This window comes from Rhipicephalus sanguineus, chromosome 10 (assembly GCF_013339695.2).
Source record: "Rhipicephalus sanguineus isolate Rsan-2018 chromosome 10, BIME_Rsan_1.4, whole genome shotgun sequence".
NCBI classification, from domain to species: domain Eukaryota; kingdom Metazoa; phylum Arthropoda; class Arachnida; order Ixodida; family Ixodidae; genus Rhipicephalus; species Rhipicephalus sanguineus.
The window spans coordinates 124,586,359-124,607,454 of record NC_051185.1 but is presented as its reverse complement, the minus strand read 5'-3'; positions in this window follow the sequence as shown (position 1 = coordinate 124,607,454).

Genomic DNA, 21,096 nt, shown 5'->3' with positions numbered 1-21,096 from the left:
CTATGTGTATATCTATGTACGACGTGCTTTTGCAACATGGTCTTATTTCAACTGCGTGAAAATTTTCGTTTCATTATGCTTCTACTTTTTTTGCTTTAATTTGGAGTGCCACTTTTAAAGAAATTATGCGGTTTTTGCCTTATTTTATGCTGCAGTTTTTTTTTATATTTATCAGTGTTAATTTCTGTTGAGTATGCGATTGCTCTGCCTTATTTGCTCAGCCTCCTCGTGTACTTTTGCCCCTCTCGCTTGGGCCCCTGTTTGGGTCTGCAGTATTTTGCAAATAAAGTAAATAAAATAAATAAATGAGTCGCGCGAGAGTGGGAGTGGAGAGGGGGAGGTGTAGTGGAGAGGAGGAGTGGGGGAGACGGGGAGTGGAGAGGGTTCGCGCACGCGCAGTAAGGGTGGTCACGCCGCACACCACCACCAAATTGAACTCCGTCATAAGATACTTCGCATCTAATAACATAATTCTTGAACGTCAATGCGGAAACCCCAGCCTCTATTTATGCTTCCGGCCGCCAGGAAATAAACAACTCCTTCAGAGTTGACCAGCACATAGGGATCCTGTTTAAACAATGAATTTAACATTTTTTTGCAAATAACCCACTAAAATGACTTGCCACGATCCTCTTTCAGAAACAATTGGTCGAAACGGGATGCCCTGTTTATGCGTTTTCGCTGAGAAAAAAAAACTTCCAGTTTCATTCCTTTCACGCCTTTTACCTCCGACGCAAGCTCTTCTGGATTACATTGTTTCAATAGTTCAACAGCTTTCTTTTTTACTCTGTGCAAGTTGACCTCAGAACGTCTAAAGCACTTCCCTATCGCCAGTGACGCCTTCTCAATATACAAGGGATTCGGGAGAACAACCAACATACCTTGTTTATCCGCCTGCAGAACACGAAGATTGTTCATGACGACTGAGGGGCGCGCGAAAACGGCACACAACGAAAAGAAGTACACGGGACGACACGCTACTAGCAACTGGAATATTTTTATTCAGGAAAGACATATTTATACCGCAGTGAAATCAAATCTAACCCAACGAGTCGACCAAAAAAAAAAGTCGCAGTTTCGCCGCAACGGCGAAGCAATGAATGCGATAGCAATAAAATGTAATGTAACGCGAAGAACGGAAAGCAGCTCGAAATTGCCAGCGCGTCGCTCGAGCCCAAAGGACGCACGAAAAGAACACACACGGGACGAGCGCGAACTAATGCGTCAAAGCTCGACACTTGAAGCGCACTGCTCAAACATAAAGAAGGACACACGAAACGAACGAACAGGTACACACAAGACGAGCGCGAACTAATTATCACAGTTGTTACTCATTTCTGTTTGAACAGCGCGCTCCTTTCGCAAACGCGGCCGCTGCAGCGAGCGAAGCGAAGCACCCCACCGGCCGCCCCTTCTTTCCTCGAGATAAGCGCACGAAAGCGACCACGCCCTGTAGAGCGAAAAGCAACGGCGTTCGCTGGAGCGGGGCGACGGTCTTTAAAGCACGCCACACACGCGCACATCGCGCCATCTATGTGGCCACTAAGAAAGCATACTGAATTACATGGTGTATATAAATAGCTCGCCGTTAGCAGGCTGAAAGACGGTGCTGTCGTGGCCTAACGCCTAACGCGGCGGGCTGCAAAGCGAGAGGTCGCCCGTTCGGTTCCGCGAGTCGGAAAGAATTTCTGAATTATTTTTCTTTGTGGCTTTTCTATATATATACATACTTATACATATACGGTGAATGACGGCGACGGGGACGGACATTTTCCAGCCGAGACTGTCCATATAATTGCTATCGCAATAATATAAAACCATAAGCCCGGCATACCTACGTGAAGTAGCCTTGTAGATATAGGCTATCTCCCCTTCCTGCAGACTGATAGAGGGGTGACTGATGCAATCCCGCCCCTCCCTCTAGAAAAGAGGGCTTCTATAATCTCCCTCTCCGCGGAGCCTCTGTGCCTGTAGATTACAGTTGTCTACTCAAATGTAGGCTTGCAGCTACCCTGATCGCACCCTCTGCAATGCATCGCCAGATGTGTGAACGGCCTTCCTATTAGGGAACTGCTGTGCTCTCGCAAACGCACGTTGAGGCATCTACCAGTTTGCCCGATGTATGCCTTGCCGCACGACAGTAGTATTCTATATACAAAACCACGTGCGCAAGGTCCGAATGCCTTACGTGCTTAATGGCACAACCTCTTTTTTCACACTGCTTTTGCCTACCTATCTTCTTCCCAACGGCTGAGCAGATGCGGCCCACCTTGTTTTCTGCGGAGAACACGAGATCCACCCCATACATGGAAGCCACTCTCTTAAGGCCGTGGGAGAGCCAGTGGACATACGGAATTTTTGGCACTCTTTTTCTTTCCTGCGGGACATTCTTGGCTGGAACTGTCCCAGGCCGTTGCTTAATGGACTTTTTTATTTTTTCGCAAGCGGCAGCTATGACATTATCAGGAAACACGGCGTCTCTTAATCTTTCCACCTGCGCGAAAAAACTTGCCTCCATAAGATGTGGGCATGACCTGTCCAACGCCGATCTTAGGCAAGTCAGCGCAATGCCGTTTTTTACCAGGCGAGAGTGCCCAGAGCTGTAATCAAGAAGCGGCTTCGCGGTCCTAGGGGAAAACATCGAACACACGTGTTTTTGTTGGAATGACAGCTGCAAATCCAGAAAACGCAGCGCTCCATTCTTCGGCATTTCATACGTGAAAGTCAAGCCCCGCCCCTTGTTACCAAACACACGTAGCACTTCATCAACCCTGCAATCAAAGCTGGCTGTATTAATCAACACCAAGTAGTCGTCCACATATCTGTACACATTTTGGACCAAACCATCAAGGCCAGTTACAAGCTCGTTGTCAACTCTGGCCAAAAAAATGTTGCTCAGTACTGGAGCCACTTTCGATCCAATACAGATCCCTGATCTCTGGACAAAGTTCTGGCCCTCCCAGCCGACGTATGTGTTTTTAATGTAAAAGAACAATAATTCTAAAAAACTTTCCACCGAGATACCGCACTTGGTCACAAACTTCACTTCATCGTTGTTGCATATGCACTCTTTTACACTAGTCGTCAGTTCATCATGAGGCAGTGAATAATATAAGTCTTCTATGTCGATGCTAAATCCCGTGGTGTTCTCATGGCCGTCTTCTTTGAGGAAATTGACTACCGTTGGCGAGTTCGGAATGATGAACGGGTCATCCACTTGCAGTGTGCTCAACTGCGACTGTAGATACGTAGACACCGCGAGACACCAAGTGCCTCTCTCGGATACGAGAGAGGCACTTGGTGTCTCTCGTGCCTCTCTCGGATACGAGAGAGGCACGAGAGAGGCTTCAGTTGGGCCCAAAGTTTTGTTTGGAGCCAAACCTACGGCCTGTTGATAAGGTGGCCTTGGCAAGGTCGGTGTCCCGTAAGGTCGAGGAAGAAGACAAATCCAGGTGTATCACAGAGTGCGTGGAACTTCTACCGCGGTCTAAAGGTAGGAAAATACGGGGCGTCAGTCTCGATCCCGCTATTAATTTTTTACCACCAATGGCCTACGTGTTCTTCTGTCGGACAGAGAAGGATCATTTGTAGTTATGCCTGCTGGAGTGTTCAGTGAAAAAGCAGGTGCCGCGGTGCGTAAAAACTTTCGTGAAGTGTCAGAGAAGCCACTGGAGGCAGGAAAAAAAGTGCGGGAGCTCCTACTTCGGTTAAACTTGGAAAAAGTGTGCAGTGAAGTGAAAAGGATGAAAGGCTAAACTCTGGAAACATTCTTTTCAGTAAAAACACACAAACCAGATTTTCCTTTCCGTGCGATCGTGTCCGAGAGAGGCACTCGGTGTCTCGCGGTGTCTACGTATCTAGTCGCAGTTGAGCACACTGCAAGTGGGTGACCCGTTCATCATTCCGAACTCGTCAACGGTAGTCAATTTCCTCAGAGAAGACGGCCATGAGAACACCACGGGATTTAGCATCGACATAGAAGACATATTATTCACTGCCTCATGATGAACTGATGACTAGTGTAAAAGAGTGCATATGCAACAACGACGAAGTGAAGTTTGTGACCAAGTGCGGTATCTCGGTGGAAAGTTTTTTTAGAATGATTGTTCTTTTACATTAAAAACACGTACGTCGGCTGGGAGGGCAGGAACTTTGTCCAGAGATCAGGGGTCTGTATTGGATCCAAAGTGGCTCCAGTAATGAGCAACATTTTTTTTTGGCCAGAGTTGACAACGACCTTGTAACTGGCCTTGATGGTTTGGTCCAAAAAGTGTACAGATATGTGGACGACTACTTGGTGTTGATTATTTCAGCCAGCTTTGATTGCAGGGTTGATGAAGTGCTACGTGCGTTTGGTAACAAGGGGTGGGGCTTTCACGTGTGAAATGCCGAAGAATGGAGCGCTGCGTTTTCTGGATTTGCAGCTGTCATTCCAACAAAAACACGTGTGTTGGATGTTTTGCCCTAGGACCGCGAAGCCGCTTCTTGATTACAGCTCTGGGCACTCTCGCCTGGTAAAAAACGGCATTGCGCTGACTTGCCTAAGATCGGCGTTGGACAGGTCATGCCCACATCTTATGGAGGCAAGTTTTTTCGCGCAGGTGGAAAGATTAAGAGACGTCGCGTTTCCTGATAATGTCATAGCTGCCACTTGCGAAAAAATAACAAAGTCCATTAAGCAACGGCCTGGGACAGTTCCAGCCAAGAATGCCCCGCAGGAAAGAAAAAGAGTGCCAAAAATTCCGTACGTCCACTGGCTCTCGCACGGCCTTAAGAGAGTGGCTTCCAGGTATGGGGTGGATCTCGTGTTCTCCGCAGAAAACAAGGTGGGCCGCATCTGCTCAGCCGTTGGGAAGAAGATAGGTAGGCAAAAGCAGTGTGAAAAAAGAGGTTGTGCCATTAAGCAGGTAAGGCAGTTCGTACCTTGCGCACGTGGTGTTGTATATAGAATACCACTGTCGTGCGGCAAGGCATACATCGGGCAAACTGGTAGATGCCTCAACGTGCGTTTGCGAGAGCACAGCAGTTCCCTAATAGGAAGGCCGTTCACACATCTGGCGATGCATTGCAGAGGGTGCGATCAGGGTAGCTGCAAGCCTACATTTGAGCAGACAACTGTAATCTACAGGCACAGACGCTCTGCGGAGAGGTAGATTATAGAAGCCCTCTTTATCCAGAGGGAGGGGCGGGATTGCATCAGTCACCCCTCTATCAGTCTGCAGGAAGGGGAGATAGCCTATCTACAACGCTACTTCACGTAGGTATGCCGAGCATATGGTTTTATATTTTTTTGGTCGACTCGTTGGGTTAGATTTGATTTCACTGCCGTATAAATATGTCTTTCCTGAATAAAAATATTCCAGTTGCTAGTAGCGCGTCGTCCCGTGTACTTCTTTTCGTTATGTGCCGTTTTCTCGCGCCCCTCAGTCATCATGAACAAGTGCCAACTCGCCCAACTTTTTACCTTACGAAGATTGTTGTCAACCAAATATATGGCAGTCCTACCAACGTTTGGTCTACTCCTAGCACGTACTGATGGGTTGGCCACCACGTTGTCACATTCAGTCACACATCTATCCTTTTCTTTTTCAGCTGCATGCCTTGCAATGTCCCTTGCAAGCGTCAGCTTGTCAACGGTGTTAAGTTGAGGCTCCACGCTGAATTTCGGTCCTAAATTCAGGATCTCCTGCTGACTTTTTTCCGGCACCACATCTCCTAGTACCAGAAGTTGTCCCTCAGGAGTCCCTAGTACCAGAAGTTTTCCTTCAGGAGAGGGTACACACATATACAACCCCCCACCCCTGCTTTCGCAGTTGCCCTCTCCTCCTCCTTTGTATGGATTGGAGGAGGGGGTACGAAGCACATACAGCTCCCCGCCCCCACTTTCGCAGTTGCCCTCTCCTCTTCCTTTGTTTGGATTGGAGGAGAGGCAGGCAGGCAAAGAACTTTATTATTATCCGGAGGCGGCGTTCGACACCCCTTAGGGGGTGACACCTGTGGGCCACTCCCACGACGGGACGGGGAGGTTAAACTCCACGGCCATGTCGCGGATCCTCTGAATGGCCCTAAGCTGGTCTCCTTTGTCTTGTCTAGTGAGAAGATAGTTCCAGTCCGCCTCCGTAGAGGGAGACTCGCTGCTCTCGCGCAACGCAGGGCATTGCCACAGCATGTGTTGTAAGGTACACTTGGGGTGGCCACAGCGCGGGTGCCCCGGCTCTATGCCATCCATGTATTAGATGTGAAGCATCTTATGGCGGAGTTCAATCCGGTGGTGGTGGTGGTGGTGTGCGGCGTGACCACCCTTACTGCGCATGCGCAAACTCTCTCCACTTCCCCTCTCCCTTCTCACCTCTCCCCTTCCCTCTCCACTTCCCCTCAACCCCTCTCTCCCCTTTCCCCCTCACCACTCCACCTCTAGAACGTGGGCTCTACATGCCGAAACACAGCTTCGCATCGCCTCTGGTCCCCTTTAGCGGGAGATGGTGTGATTTCTTTCTTTAGAACATTTTAGAGGCGACGCATAAGCCTCCGTCTGTAACGGACCTTGAGTGATAGACTGAGTTTTCTTTAAGCGTCGGTGCGGGAGTGGGTACTTCCACCGCTCTAACTGGTAATGTTTGCAGATTTCATTAAGGTTAACAACGGATCTTTGAAATACCAAGTAACGTCCTCAGCCTCCGAGTGGTTCGCCTGGACGTGGAATGTAAGACCTCGCGCCCGAGAATGAGCCAACTCGTTGGCATTAAGGATGGTTCCGTGTACGTGTCGGCCAACGTGTGCCGGGAACCAGATGATGCGCTTTTTGTCTGACCAATTGGCAGCTGAGAGAACGCGCGCGGCTTCCCGACATACCGAGCCCGTCATGAAGGCCCGTGCGGTTGCGCGCGAATCTGTGTAAATGGCGGTGCGGTCGGCGGCAGCGAGGGCTAGTGCCGCAGCGACCTGCTTGGCGCGATCAGCGTTTGAATTTAATAAAGTCATAGACTGCAAGTGTTCGCCTTTGAGTATTTTACTACCAACGCAAAAGTGGTCCGTATAGCCGTACTGCGCTGTGTCTACGAAGGCTACGTTAATAGGCAGTTTTAGAATAGCGTACGCAAAGCTTTGCGTTGGCTTTTCGCGCAACTGCGCATGCGTCGTGCGCTAACCACTTGCGGGCTCCCGTTAAGTGACGGAAATAGCGGGCTGCAAACGCTAACGCTAACTTAGCGTACGCTATTCTAAAACTGCCTAATCTTCCATAGCGGCTGCGGTACTGAGTACGGCTCGTGCCCGTGCCTGACGTCCCCCCACATTACGTGTGGGGTGCATGTAACGGGGTATCGGGGACACCCCGTAACATCGGGCATTTCTTGGGTTACGGGAGATTTGAGTCCGAGGTATGCTAGTAACCGTCGCCCAGCTGTAGTGGAAGACAGCCTTACAATTTGAGAGACTTTTTGAGCTTCTACGATTTCGTTGAATGTGTTATGTGAACGAAGCATATACACACTACCCTCACCCCCTCTTTCTAGATGCCCTCTCCTCCTTCTTTGTGCGGAATGGAGAGGGTACGAGGCATATACACCATTCCCCACTTTCGCTGTTGCCTTCTCCTCCTTCGTTTGGAATGGAGGAGAGAATATGAAGCATATACAACTCCTCATCCCCGCTTTCGCAGTTGCCCTCCCCTCCTCCTCTGTTCGAAATGGAGGAGAGGATACGAAGCACATACAATTCCTCACCCCTCTATCCCTCTCCTCCTCCTCTGTTTGGAATGGAGGAGGGTACGGGGCATATACAACTCCCGCCCCCGTTTTCGCAGTTGTCCTTTCCTACTTTTTTGGAATGGAGGAGAGGATACGAGGCATATACAACCCCCTCCCCCGCTTTCAGTTTCCCTCTCATTTTTTAAATGGAGGAGAGGATACGAAGCATATACAACTCCCACCACCACTTTCACACTTGTCCTTCCTCCTGTTTGGAATGGAGGAGAGGGTACGAGGCATATCCCTCCGCTTTCGCAGTTGCCCTCTCCTCCGCCTTTCTCTAGGAATGGAGGAGGGGGTACGAAGCATATACAACTCCCAGCCCCGCTTTCACAGTTGCCCTCTCCTCTCCTTCGCTTGGAATGGCGAAGAGGGTGCGAGGCATATACAACCCCCACCCCCGCTTTCGCAGTCGCCCTCTCCTCCGCCTTTGTTTGAAATGGAGAGAGGATACGATATACAACTCCCAGCCCCGCTTTCGCAGTTGCCCTCTCCTCCTCCTTCGTTTCGAATGGCGAAGAGGGTACGACGCATATACAAACCCCAATCCCGCTTTCGCAGTAGCCCTCTCCTCCGCCTTTGTTTGGAAAGGAGGAGAGGCTACGAGGCATATATCAACCCACCCCCTCGCTTTCGCAGTTGCCCTCTCCTCCGCCTTTGGAATGGAGGAGCGGATACGAAGCATATACAACTACCAACCCCGCTTTCGCAGTTGCCCTCTTCTCCTTCTTCGTTTGGAATGCAGAAGAGGGTATGAGACATATACAGCCCCCACCCCCGCTTTCGCAGTCGCCCTCTCCTCCGCCTTTGTTTGAAATGGAGAGAGGATACGATATACAACTCCCAGCCCCGCTTTCGCAGTTGCCCTCTCCTCCTCCTTCGTTTCGAATGGCGAAGAAGGTACGACGCATATACAAACCCCAATCCCGCTTTCGCAGTAGCCCTCTCCTCCGCCTTTGTTTGGAAAGGAGGAGAGGCTACGAGGCATATATCAACCCACCCCTCGCTTTCGCAGTTGCCCTCTCCTCCGCCTTTGTTTGAAATGGAGAGAGGATACGATATACAACTCCCAGCCCCGCTTTCGCAGTTGCCCTCTCCTCCTCCTTCGTTTCGAATGGCGAAGAGGGTACGACGCATATACAAACCCCAATCCCGCTTTCGCAGTAGCCCTCTCCTCCGCCTTTGTTTGGAAAGGAGGAGAGGCTACGAGGCATATATCAACCCCCACCCCCGCTTTCGCAGTCGCCCTCTCCTCCGCCTGTGTTTGAAATGGAGAGAGGATACGATATACAACTCCCAGCCCCGCTTTCGCAGTTGCCCTCTCCTCCTCCTTCGTTTCGAATGGCGAAGAGGGTACGACGCATATACAAACCCCAATCCCGCTTTCGCAGTAGCCCTCTCCTCCGCCTTTGTTTGGAAAGGAGGAGAGGCTACGAGGCATATATCAACCCACCCCCTCGCTTTCGCAGTTTTCCTCTCCTCCGCCTTTGGAATGGAGGAGCGGATACGAAGCATATACAACTACCAGCCCCGCTTTCGCAGTTGCCCTCTTCTTCTTCGTTTGGAATGCAGAAGAGGGTATGAGACATATACAGCCCCCACCCCACTTTCGCAGTTGCCCTCTCCTCCTCCTTTGTTGAGAATGGAGGAGAGGGTACGAAGCATATAGACACCTCAACCCCCGCTTTCACAGTTGCCCTCTCCTCTATTCTTTAAATGGAGGAGAAGGTAGGAAGCATATACACACCCCCCAGGCCCACTATAACAGTTGTCCTCTCATTTGTTTGGATTTGAGTAGAGAGCACGAAGCATATACACACAAGCGCTAAGGAAATCAGTTCCAGCCTTTAAAGGGCCCCTAAACCACCCAGAGGTTGAAATTTAGTTGTGGTGTGACAGTTGTGCGCGAGTCTACAACGAACACGTAGCCGTGAGGACTTTTCGAAACGGCACCGTAATAGCGGAGTTACACGCGTTTGATGATCGAAACGCTACGATCGCTCGTTTCACTCTTTCCTTCGCTACCGTCTCCTGGTCTCCTCTCCCAAAGCCGCTTTGCCCTCCTCGCCAAGTGCCCCTCCCAATCTCGCGTGACAAGCGTCACCGCTGACGCGCTGTTCGAAACAGCGGGAACTTCCGGTTGCCGCGACTCCGTGCTTCTCGGCTAACTGCTGTTGTTGCCGTGCCGGCCCGTGCTCGTACGAATTTTGCCGGTATGGACCGTGTTGCGTGCACGCCTTCAAAGGATCGCCAACATGATGGACCAGTGCGGTGAGACGTGTAGTCTTTTCGTTTTTCCAGTCGGCGCTTTTGCAGCCAAGCACTGATGCGTGAAAGCCATCGCAAAACACTGCCGGATTCAGTCCGCGCGGCTGATCAGACCGCTAGGCGTGACTGTGATGGTACGCTAGCGATTAGGCAGTTGCGTTACGGGCCGCAGTTGCCGATTCGCAAGCGCGCACACGCGGGCAACACGACTAACAGCAAGGAGCGCGGGCAGCTGCTTGCAGACTAATCGGAAGTCGTAGGTTCTTCAAAGTGGAAGATTGGGCCAGCTGGTGATTCATGATTGAAGTATACTGGCTGCGCTTGTCCCCGTCTTCTTGTTGTCCACCGCGCAGTATACTTCGATCATAGGTTCTTGAGGTAAAAGAAACAGCGCAGACACACAAGACGCCCCACATAGAAGGCGCGCACATGAAGGCTCCCTAGACACACAGTGTCTACAATGACACACAGTGTCTATGTGGGGAGTCTTGTGCGTTTGAGATGTTTCTTTTAACGCGATATCGTTAGAGAGCTCGTGTCGCAGAAATTCCGCCGTCGGCGTCGGCACCGTTGGTTGTGAGCGAAAAATTGAGAAAGAAGCAAATAAAGTAAAGAACACAACGGTCCCATTGAGGATCGAATCCGGGCCGTTCGCGTGGCAAGCAGGTGTCCTACCACAAAGCCACGATGTTACTTGCACCTGCTGCGAAAAAAAAACACTACATAAATGCCATGTAGTGCAAAGATTTGAATGGCGCAGGCTCTCTCCTTAACGCATTTTGTTGGACAGGTGTCACGACGAAAACGAGCCCATTGGGCGATTTGTAGGCGCATTTGGGAGGCCATCAAACTACGTCGAAAAAGGCCGGGACCACCGTGGCCGGGACAGTGCAGCCACCGCCGCTAAAAACACACACGAACTTTCAAACAACCCTAAAAATGGACAACTATGTCCATCTAGCGGAAAACATATCAAGCCACCACCGGCTTTCCAGAGGAGGCGTTGATCAAGCCGCGGCTACCACGGCTAGAGTGACCTAGAATAGGGGGAGTGTCCAAAGCGCCGCGCGAATACATGGGAGGAGCGAGGGCCTTTTGCGGTGAACTTCCGCGCCGCGGCGCTGCCGTGCCGGACCCGTGGGCTTTTTCCGCGGCGGACGCCGCGTCAAAGCGGTGAGCGTCTGCTACGCGCGTGATATTTTGGCCGCTATTAGCTAAAATTGCGGAAATTTGGGCAACATTTAATACTGCGTCACTGCAACATAATACTGCAGCGACTCATCACACAGAGAACACGTTTGTGTGTTGTGAAACGGGTTTTTTGTATATATCCTTGCAGCTGGTTTGTCACCGCATTGGTCCACACTTCCGCGGCTGTTTGAGGAACGCATCCTGCGCGCACTTCATCGTGCGAAAAGGCGCTTAGCTTACTTTCGTGTGGAACGACGAACGTGAACTTGCTGCAGGAGAGAATAAACTGGAGATAACCAGGAGAACGTAGCACATATGCACGTAGTAACTAGCTCATGCATGCTATAACGCGTACGTTTGCACCCTTCATATCCTATCTTTTATTTCGTGCATTCGATTTGTTTTACAAGGCTGCCTCCGGCGCTCTGTTGTTTCAAGCCATTTCATGCGAAGCCGAATGTGTCAGTCGGCGTGGCCGCGGTACCAAAAGTAAAAAATTACTCGCGTAACTCGCGTCTCGTTCACTTGGTATACACGAAAATTGGCGCGGAGGGGCACGAATGTACGTATGCCCAACACGACCGATAGGTCATGGTATCACTAACTTGACATGCTTGCCATTTGCTTAACGACTAGCAATAATAATATGTTGTGTGGCGGGCAAACCCGCTTTCTGTTGCCAGAAATAATTGTGACGATATGCGGTCTGACGATTTGTTTCCGTCAGGTTCTAAAAAATGTTGTGGTCACCAATATCGATGTCAACATGTTAGACTTACCCATACATTTCGAAGAACTGACCGCATAGGTAAAATGTATGCGAAAAAATTACACGAAAAAAAAACATGGTCCCTTTTGCATTCGCCGGAGATGACTCGAAAACGAAAGCCATCTTTTTCGTCAGTCGATGCATTGATCCTCCCTCGCCCCTCTCCGAAAGCTTTCTGCACATAATGTGGTTTCGGACTGCCGACAGGATCGAAGGCATTGCAAGCTTTCTGCACCTCACCTGCTTTTACATTGCCTCCGTGATTGGCCCCCGATCACGGAGGCAATAGAAAGCGATCATGTCATATGATGGCGTCATCATTAGACGTCACGTTGAATGACGTCATAGTGACGTCACAAGTCCTGTAGACGTCATCGCGTGATGATTTTGTGCATCACTCGTGTTGGCTACGCGGGTCGCCGACGGTCAATTTTCGTATTTGATAAGACATCTAAGGCTTTAGCGTTAAAAAAAAGACAAACCAAAAACAATGAAACGATAACAGTGCAACATTGTGTATGCCTCACTTCATGCTACAAGCGATCGCCCGAAAACAAACTTGATTCTCAGTTCAGAGCAGCTGATTGCACGCGTGTGCGGGACAAAAGAGGCTTGCTTTACCCGTCTGGTCATCTCTTTATATTTATTCAAGAGATGAGCAGACTCGCTATTTAAGTACTCCGGAGCTTCAGCACGAAATTGTGGTGGACGCTATATTGAGGTCATCAGGAAAAAGCGGGAAATTGCGGTGGGGTGCCCTGTTGGCGCGCACTCAACTGCCGCAGAAACAGTTGTATTTTATGTAACTAGTCGTCCACATCTCTTTGTAAAGTCTCTGAACCGGGCGAACGCTAACCTCCGAGAACCGTGAAAACATAAGTTAATTGAGAATGAGCTTTTTGACACTGTTTTCATTTCGTGTGGTGAAGGCTTGAAGCAATGCACGCATCTCGCGCGAACGTTTCATACTGACGTTCAGCGATCCAATGCAACACACTATATATATATATATATATATATATATATATATATATATATATATATATATACATATATATATATATATATATATATATATTCGCGCGTTGCATTTTTTCAGGCTAGGTACATAAGCGATCTCTGCATTTTAAGAATTTTCTGAAGTGATTGAGATATTACACTTATTCTATTTGTCAATTTCTTACCGTATTTTCGTTCAGGCAGCCTGTACAACAAGAATGGGGGCATTTGTAACTTTGTTTCATGATATCTGGATATTTGTATAGCATTTTCTATATTACGCCTTTTATGCAAAATCTTGTGGAATAAGGTTAGTTTACCTGGCATTGCTTTTCTTTCAAATGTTTGCGCACGGTGAGCCTTGTTGTACGCTACCTCAGAAACAAAAAATAAGCCAACAGCATCGCGGTGATATGGCCGTCTCTACTCTTTTTTTCTTTTTTTTGTTTCCCTTGCGTCTTCCGGGTGTGCTCCGTACATAATAAAGAGCTTGTGGAGGCTAATGAATTGTCAAATAAAGCGGTGTGCATATGGCTAGCAAACCAGTGGCGACTATGAGCAAAAAGCTCGTGAAGCGGTCACTGCGCGCAAGTATTTCAGCTGACTGCGCGTGCAACTTACTTTTTTTATTACTCTTAATTCGTGCATGCGTGATGCTATTGCCCGATTAATCGTGCGATCAGGGTTTTTGTTTTTCGTTATTTGCTTGTGCGTGTCCGTTTTACGCGTTTTTACACGCGCACCAACGTTCTCGAACTCTGTGACCGGAACTAGGCCACGCTGATGCCGCTTGACACATGATTTTTTTGCATTCTGTTGTTGCCCCAGCACTAACACAACGCTTAAAGATGGATAAGCTCGATTCCGTACCGAATTATAAAAGTTAAGTAGACTTCAAGTGCCCTGTATGGAAACGCGGCGCAAGAAACTACAGCGCGCAGCAGACGCCCCTGGCTTTCCGCGCGCTTCCCGAGCGCGGAAAGCCCACGGGTCCGGCGCAGCAGCGGCGCGGCGCGGGAGTTCACGGCAAAAGGCCCACGCGGGAGCCGGCGCTTTGGACACTCCCCCTATTCTAGGTCACTCTAACCACGGCCGCTCCATGAAAAACACACGGTGCGGCCTGCCGCGTGGAGCGGATACTGCGTCGCGCGCCTAGTGCTCCTGGCTGCCGCCGCGGCGCCACCAGTGGGAGAGCCTCTGGGGAGACCGAAAGCGAGAGCGCCGTAATTATTGCGGCGGATCGCGGCTATATATTGGTTAACTATATTGGTAATCGTCCTACCGAATGTGCGCCGGCGATGCTTCAACCTAAATATAGCAAGTGTTAGTTTTATCTGAAGTGGTTGCTCGTGCGAGTTGCGATTTTTCGCGTCATGTTTTCTCTCTTTTGTTGCCGTTGCGCTGTTCACCCTCGATAATGTATGTTTGTGCTACAGTTATTTTATGAACAGCAGAGTCGCTCATTGACAGGTGCGGTTGTATTTCCGGAATGACTGTTGCTCTTAGAAACAAAAGCATTGTGAACATCAGGGGAGTCATAATTGCTTTATTGCACGTGCGTGAAAAAAGGATCACTGTGTTATTGGAATCACAGGCGCAGCACTTTCCTGGCCAGATGTTTTTGCGCCAAGCGTACGAGACGCTCAACAGACATATTAACATTTCCTGCCCAGTTAGCAAGAAGCGTTCGTAAGAGCTTTCTGATACTTTGCAGACTTCCACGGCGTGGTCGTCCGCCTCCCAAGTCCACTTTCAGCACTTCCATGGTCGTAGAGAACAGCTGGTCACCTTTCAGACATCTCGTGAAAAAATATCCGACAAGAATAATACATGATGTTGACAAGCCTCTTATAACAAAACATAGTAATCGGTTTGCCACTTGGGGCACCGCTGTTGAGTGCTCTTCTTCACCACGGTCAACGAAACCAAAAAGTTTGTCGACTTGTCGGTCGTATATGACCCTCTGCTGTATGGCCATCTCGTCAACGATCAGGGAGCAGAACGCTTCTTGCTCTACAGTGAGACCGTTGAATTCGATGCACAGCCGCTCCTTTATCAACGAAGTGACGCCGATCCCACCTGTTAAATGGCCTACATATTTCTGGAGCGTTGAGCGACAAGGGAGCTGAAATATATTTCTGGACCCTGCATGCTCATAACTTTTGTTGAAGCATGCCTTCCAAATTACACATTCCCTTATAATGACGTCACTGTAGTGGGGCTTCTTCGCCGAGAAACTGCGAACTTGGTTTCTAACGAACTCGGCAGTCTTGTCACCTTGCGCAGCACCATTGAGCACCTTCATAAAACAGGCAATGTCCGTGTTATTTTCATAAAACTGCGCGCGCTCCTCAGCCTCATCCACTTTTTCTTGAAGGGCCTGCAGTGCTCCTTTCGTACGAGCGATCTTCACTTGGAAGCAGCGCGCTTTTTTTTTTAGCTTCTTCTGTCATTTTAACAAGGTCGCATGTAGTTTGACATGATGCATCTGAAAATGATGCCATTTCCACACACGTTTCATTCCCTAGTTCAAAGTTGTTGGGCGTCGTGGCTTCAGTGCTGTCACTTGACGAGCTGTTTTGGCTAATGACAAAACGGCTATTTTAAAGCAGCATTGCCCGAGCACTCGGCACGCGACTGCGCATTCACAAATGTCACAAATCAGCACTACCCAAACCATATAACTAGCATATACAGACATTGTGGTAAAAGAGACAACACGATAAAAAAAAGGATGAGACATCCCATTATAATCCTTAATGAAAACCAGCAGATAATGACGCCAAGGAAGGTATAGTGGACGATATTTGTACTGTTTTAAGTGAAGTGCAATAATTGTGGTATAAGAAATATATTACAATTATTACACTACACTTAAAAGAGTACAATTAACGTCCACTATACCTTCCTTGGCGTCATTATCTGCTGATTTCCATTAAGGTTGTGTCAAGCAAAGAAAACGAGTCTTCAGCAGATCCCACGTGCCGCAGATCCAAAGAAATTCGGCAGATCCGACGTATCGTGGGAGTCGATGTTATGCGAAGCATGCGGCGGGAAGGTGACTGTGGCGTAATTTTTTTTACTGAGTGACATGTCACAAAATGACGCCAAAGATTTGTATAAATTTTACACGCACACATGTATGTTGAAGAGCCGCATATGTGTTATATAACCAGTTGTTTACGGTTGGGTGACGCTGCCAACGATAACGTGGGGTATTACCAACACCAGAAGTGGTAAGCTGATATGTAGTGCTTATACTTGTCCCTTATAATGGAGAACGCACGCACGTTTCATGAACCCGTGTGCATGTGTGGAAGAAGTTCTTGAACAAGGTCATTATCACCGTGATCAGTGAGCACCAGCAGATGGTCATGACTTACAGGATCCGGTCGTGATCGTGGTGAAGAGGGGCCCATGTGTATTCAAGTATGTGGTATAGTAGAGCTGTAGGAATTCGTGGATGCCTCGGTCATTTCATCGACAAATTGTCTGTCGACAAAGCCGACGACATGTCGGAACCTGCAGCCACCTTTCGCGTTGGTGAGGCATAGGCCGTCGAGGCTGGTAGACCTGGATAGTGCTACGTAGACCAACATCAGTGGATGGCGCTTGTCGTATTCGTAGACTACCTGGGCGTATGTGGCCTACGTTGCCTAGTCTACAAAGCGGCTATCAATCAATATGGCATCATCCTCGGTCAGCATGAGGCCATCGCCCAGCCTCGTAAGAAATGAAGAGGACACTGCGTCATTCTGGTGGACGAAGTGCACTTTACGGTACGGTGATGTGGATATCATTTGTAACTTTCGTTAATGTATTCCTGCGAGGTCGAGCAATGCTTCAATATAGCTTGCTGAATCATAGGAATACAAATGTAATGTTTATTAGACTGCTATAAAAGCGGAGCCAACACTGGAAAAACAGACGTTAATCTGATATGACGCCTGTATTGTAGGAGTACACATCGTAGGAGTATCATGTAGTGCTCATTGCTTTCTTGCAAAATTAGATAGCAAGCACCACAACCACAATCGACGTTGCACCGATATTACGCCTGCGTAGGCTGTTTTTCCAAACCAGTTTATAGACCTGGGGTGGCTCAGTGGTAGAATACCTGATTGCCACGCAGAAAGCTTGGGTTCGATTCCTGCTGGGATCCTAATTTTCATTCTTTCCATTCGTCAAGTCAACGCTGCTGATGTTGGTTTTTCTTAATGCTCTCGCATTTAGGTTACCAATGTCTGTTCTTGCCGTTCCTGGGTAGATATAAACTGTCAATCACCTGTGGCGCATACCCGTACACCGCGGCCCGTGGCAAACGGGTATGTGCCACACGTGTCTAGTGGAAAGGGCTTGACGACGTACGTGACGGGACTTTCACGTTATTCATGTCATGACCCAACAGTCGTATTCGTCAAATCCTCTTACCCTCCGACGCCAATTTGTGTCTACACTAGGTTAAGGAGGCGATCATAAGAGCAGCCACACGTAGGTGGCTAGATAGATAGATTGATACGTAGATAGAAATGGTCAAAGTGCCAGAGGTTCGCCAAGAAATGCTTCGCATTTAATATTCCCTTCCTTCATTCATCCCATTATAAAGACATTCGAAGTAATATTCAAATGGATTCATAAAAAGTTCTCTGTGGCAGAAGAAAAGTTTGGTGTAGATACCATTTCATCGGGAAGCAGATTCCATTCCTCAATTGTTCGAGGAAAGAATGACAACTTAAAAGCCTTAAATAAGTTCGATTGTATCGTAATAGTACAATCAAACTTCAGAACGACTTAGCAAATATTCATCATTGGTGTACTAAATAAAAATAGAGTGAATATAGTAAAATGTAAAATGTAAAAGTAAAAACAAAGCTCAAGCACTCTTCAAGTTCGTTCTTCTCATATGCAGGTAATCTGCATATGTTCCTTACATGTCTTTTTCTTGCCACTTCATTTCTGGCTCTACAATGCGCTAGATGCAGCTTTCTCCACAACTACCAGGTCGCGCCACTCGGAGGAGGTGTTGCGTCGTTACCCGATGTAAAAATACAATAAACGGTATTTCTGTTTGTGATATGTTGCAAGAACACAAGCCTTCCCTGTTTCATGCAGTGTGCTTACATTTACTGTTTGCATTTTACAGACTGTGTTTTGGCAACGATGCACATTCACCTTTCCTGAAAGCATGTCTCCAAATTCTCACTGCAGTTCTGGCATCATTTGCACATTAAAATAATTGCTGCTTTTGCTCGTGGATGAAGAACTACTAAACATTTTTAGGCATTATTTTGCGCGAAAAAGCAGGAAAACCCACAATGCTCTTGTTGTGCTGCAGAGACCATTATTAATAATAATATCTGGGGTTTAATGTCCCAAATCCACGATATGATTATGAGAGACGCCGTAGTGGAGGGCTCCGGAAATTTCGACCACCTGGGGTTCTTTAACGTGCACCTAAATCTAAGTACACGGGCCTCAAACATTTTCGCCTCCATCGAAAATGCAGCCGCCGCGGCCGGGATTTGATCCCGCGACCTTCGGGTCAGCAGTCGAGCGCCATAACCACCAGACCACCGTGGCGGGGCGCAGAGACCATTATTGAAAAAAGAAAAACATTCATAGTGCCGATGACATGCGGTGGAGAATAATAAGTGCGCCAATTTTTATTCTGCCTTTATGTATCGATATTGTTGCCGTGTGAGGGAGCTGCTTGTCAACAATAAAACAAAAAAGCTTTGGCACAGAGAGTGCACAGCATACTTCTATTATTACTCTTCAAATTTGCAAAAAAACTGAGAAATACACATTCATTATCTTTATTTCATAAAGAAAACAAAAGCGCCACTTCAACGTTTTCATATGTACACAAAAATTCTTCTCCCAAATCGACAAAGTTTTCTTGAGCACGATAGATGCAGCTGTATCAGTGTGTATGAATGTGTTTCATATTCTATCCAACTTCACTGCAATGACACTGAAAAAAATAATTATCTGCAGAACTCTGCTGCCCTTCGGCAAGTTCACGAAGCAACTTTCCACTTGTGTATCTGGGCTCAGCTATTTAACGCAACTGCCACGTCATGAAGACTATGTCATGACAGCTGCCTTTTACAAAATGGCTGTCCTGTTATTCTTAAACATACACCACTAGGTGGAATAAAATGGAACTTCAACAAATATACCAGTGGTTCACAGCCATGGATGTTTCGGGGACCCCTTGTGGACGGGTGGAATTGATGACCGACCCCTTGCAGCGAGAGAAAGGGGGGAGGGAGTGGAGAGGGCGTAATAATTTAAGAGAACATGCAGCTGCTGAAATGCCTCTTATTTCTTGCTGGCAAAGGATGGTCAAACTAAAGCGCTAAGCCAATTAAATCTCAACAGCTTGTCAATACGTTGTGCGGTCCGCAGCCACATTCAACCTGTTTCTATGTTTGCTCTACAAATATGCAAGCTTAGAAAAAGTAAGCTCACGAGCATACGTCACAGAACATGCAACAAAAGCTTTACAGCCATCCTGCGGAGAAGAAGACACATAAGTCAGCTTCGACGCAATGCAAAAATGTCATGCGGTAAAGCATATAAAAAATCAGAAGGGGCTGCTGGCACAGAACATAGTGTGCCTCCAAAAATCATGCTTTTTTGTTTTAGATGCGAAGTATCTAATGGCGGAGTTCAATTCGGTGGTGGTGGTGGTGTGCGGCGTGACCACCCTTACTGCGCATGCGCATGCCCTCTCCCCTTTCCCCTCCACTTTCCCTCTCCCCTCCCCCTCTCCACCCTTCCTCTGAAACGCGGGCTAGACATGCCGAAATTCTCTCCTGCGCAACGCTGCGATGAGCACCAGTGCATGCGCGTCCCCTCCCCCTCTCTCTCTTCTCCTACGCTGCCCCCCTCTCGCACGCCTGCCAACTGCGTTCCCCGCTCACCCTGTGAGAATTAACGGCCAGGCTAGAGGGAAGACAAGACGCGCGTAGCGTTCCTCTTCGCGTTCCACGACGCGAGGTCGGTAGCATGCCCAAAGAACGCCAACGGAATGCGATCGTGCAAGTGCTCCGGCTTCGCATCGCCTCATGGTCCCCTTTAGCGGGAAATGGTGTAATTTTTCTTAAGCGTGGGTTTCGCAGGCCCCCAAGAATGGCTTCGCGGACCCCCATTTGAGAACCACTGCCCAGTATACAATAAAGCCCAGCTATAACCATAATCTGGGATTTCCTTATGCGATGTGGCATCTTACTTGTCCAATGACGAAGAGAGTACTTGCTCACGTTTCCTCAACCAGCCAATCAGAATGCCCTAAAGGCGATATCTCCGAATAGCGATCACCAAAGAACACAGTGCTAGTTCCCTCTGAACACTTCTCTGCATTTAGGCCAAAGCTGTTTATATGATAAAACTGTTGCTTTGGCGAGTTGGTTAAGCGGGATGATTAAGACAGATTTACCACCGCAAAAAGACGAAACGCTTAGGAAGAAACACACACAAACTGATGCAAAATGGCACTTTGAAGAAAACCCATCAACTGCCCCCCCCCCCTCCATATGCCGTTCACGCCAAATTATAACCAAGTTGACGTACTCCCCTGGGAAAGAATGTAATGTTTTCTGTCCACTCTGTCCAACGTAACGCCCATCTGTCACACTGACTACCACAAGCAATGTAACAATGGCACAACACGTTCAAGGGAAGCAATGAAAAATCGGTGAACAGGCAGTGTCACTGTTTTAAAGAGTGGGCTTGTCCACTTGACAAAGCGTTGGCCCCAGCGATATTCCCTGTTCCAGGGCCGTACCCAGGAATTTTTTTCGGGGGGGGTTTGCGTGTAGAACGGCTGCCATTTTTTAAGATTTATACTGGCTTATTTTCGTGAATAAAACAAGTACATCGCTTACTTGTAATAATTCGATGGTACTTTTCAATTATTTGTACCCAAATAAAGAAATTGGTATGTCAACCTCAAATTCTGGTTAAAGCAAGAAATAAGTTTGGACAATAGCACCACCAAAGCCGGGGACAACCGCGACCAACGGCTCCTGATGAAGTAACACAATGTAACCGCGGTACAAAAACGGTATGTATGTGTTACAAGCTGCCACTGTAGCGTCGCCAGCGCGAAGTCGG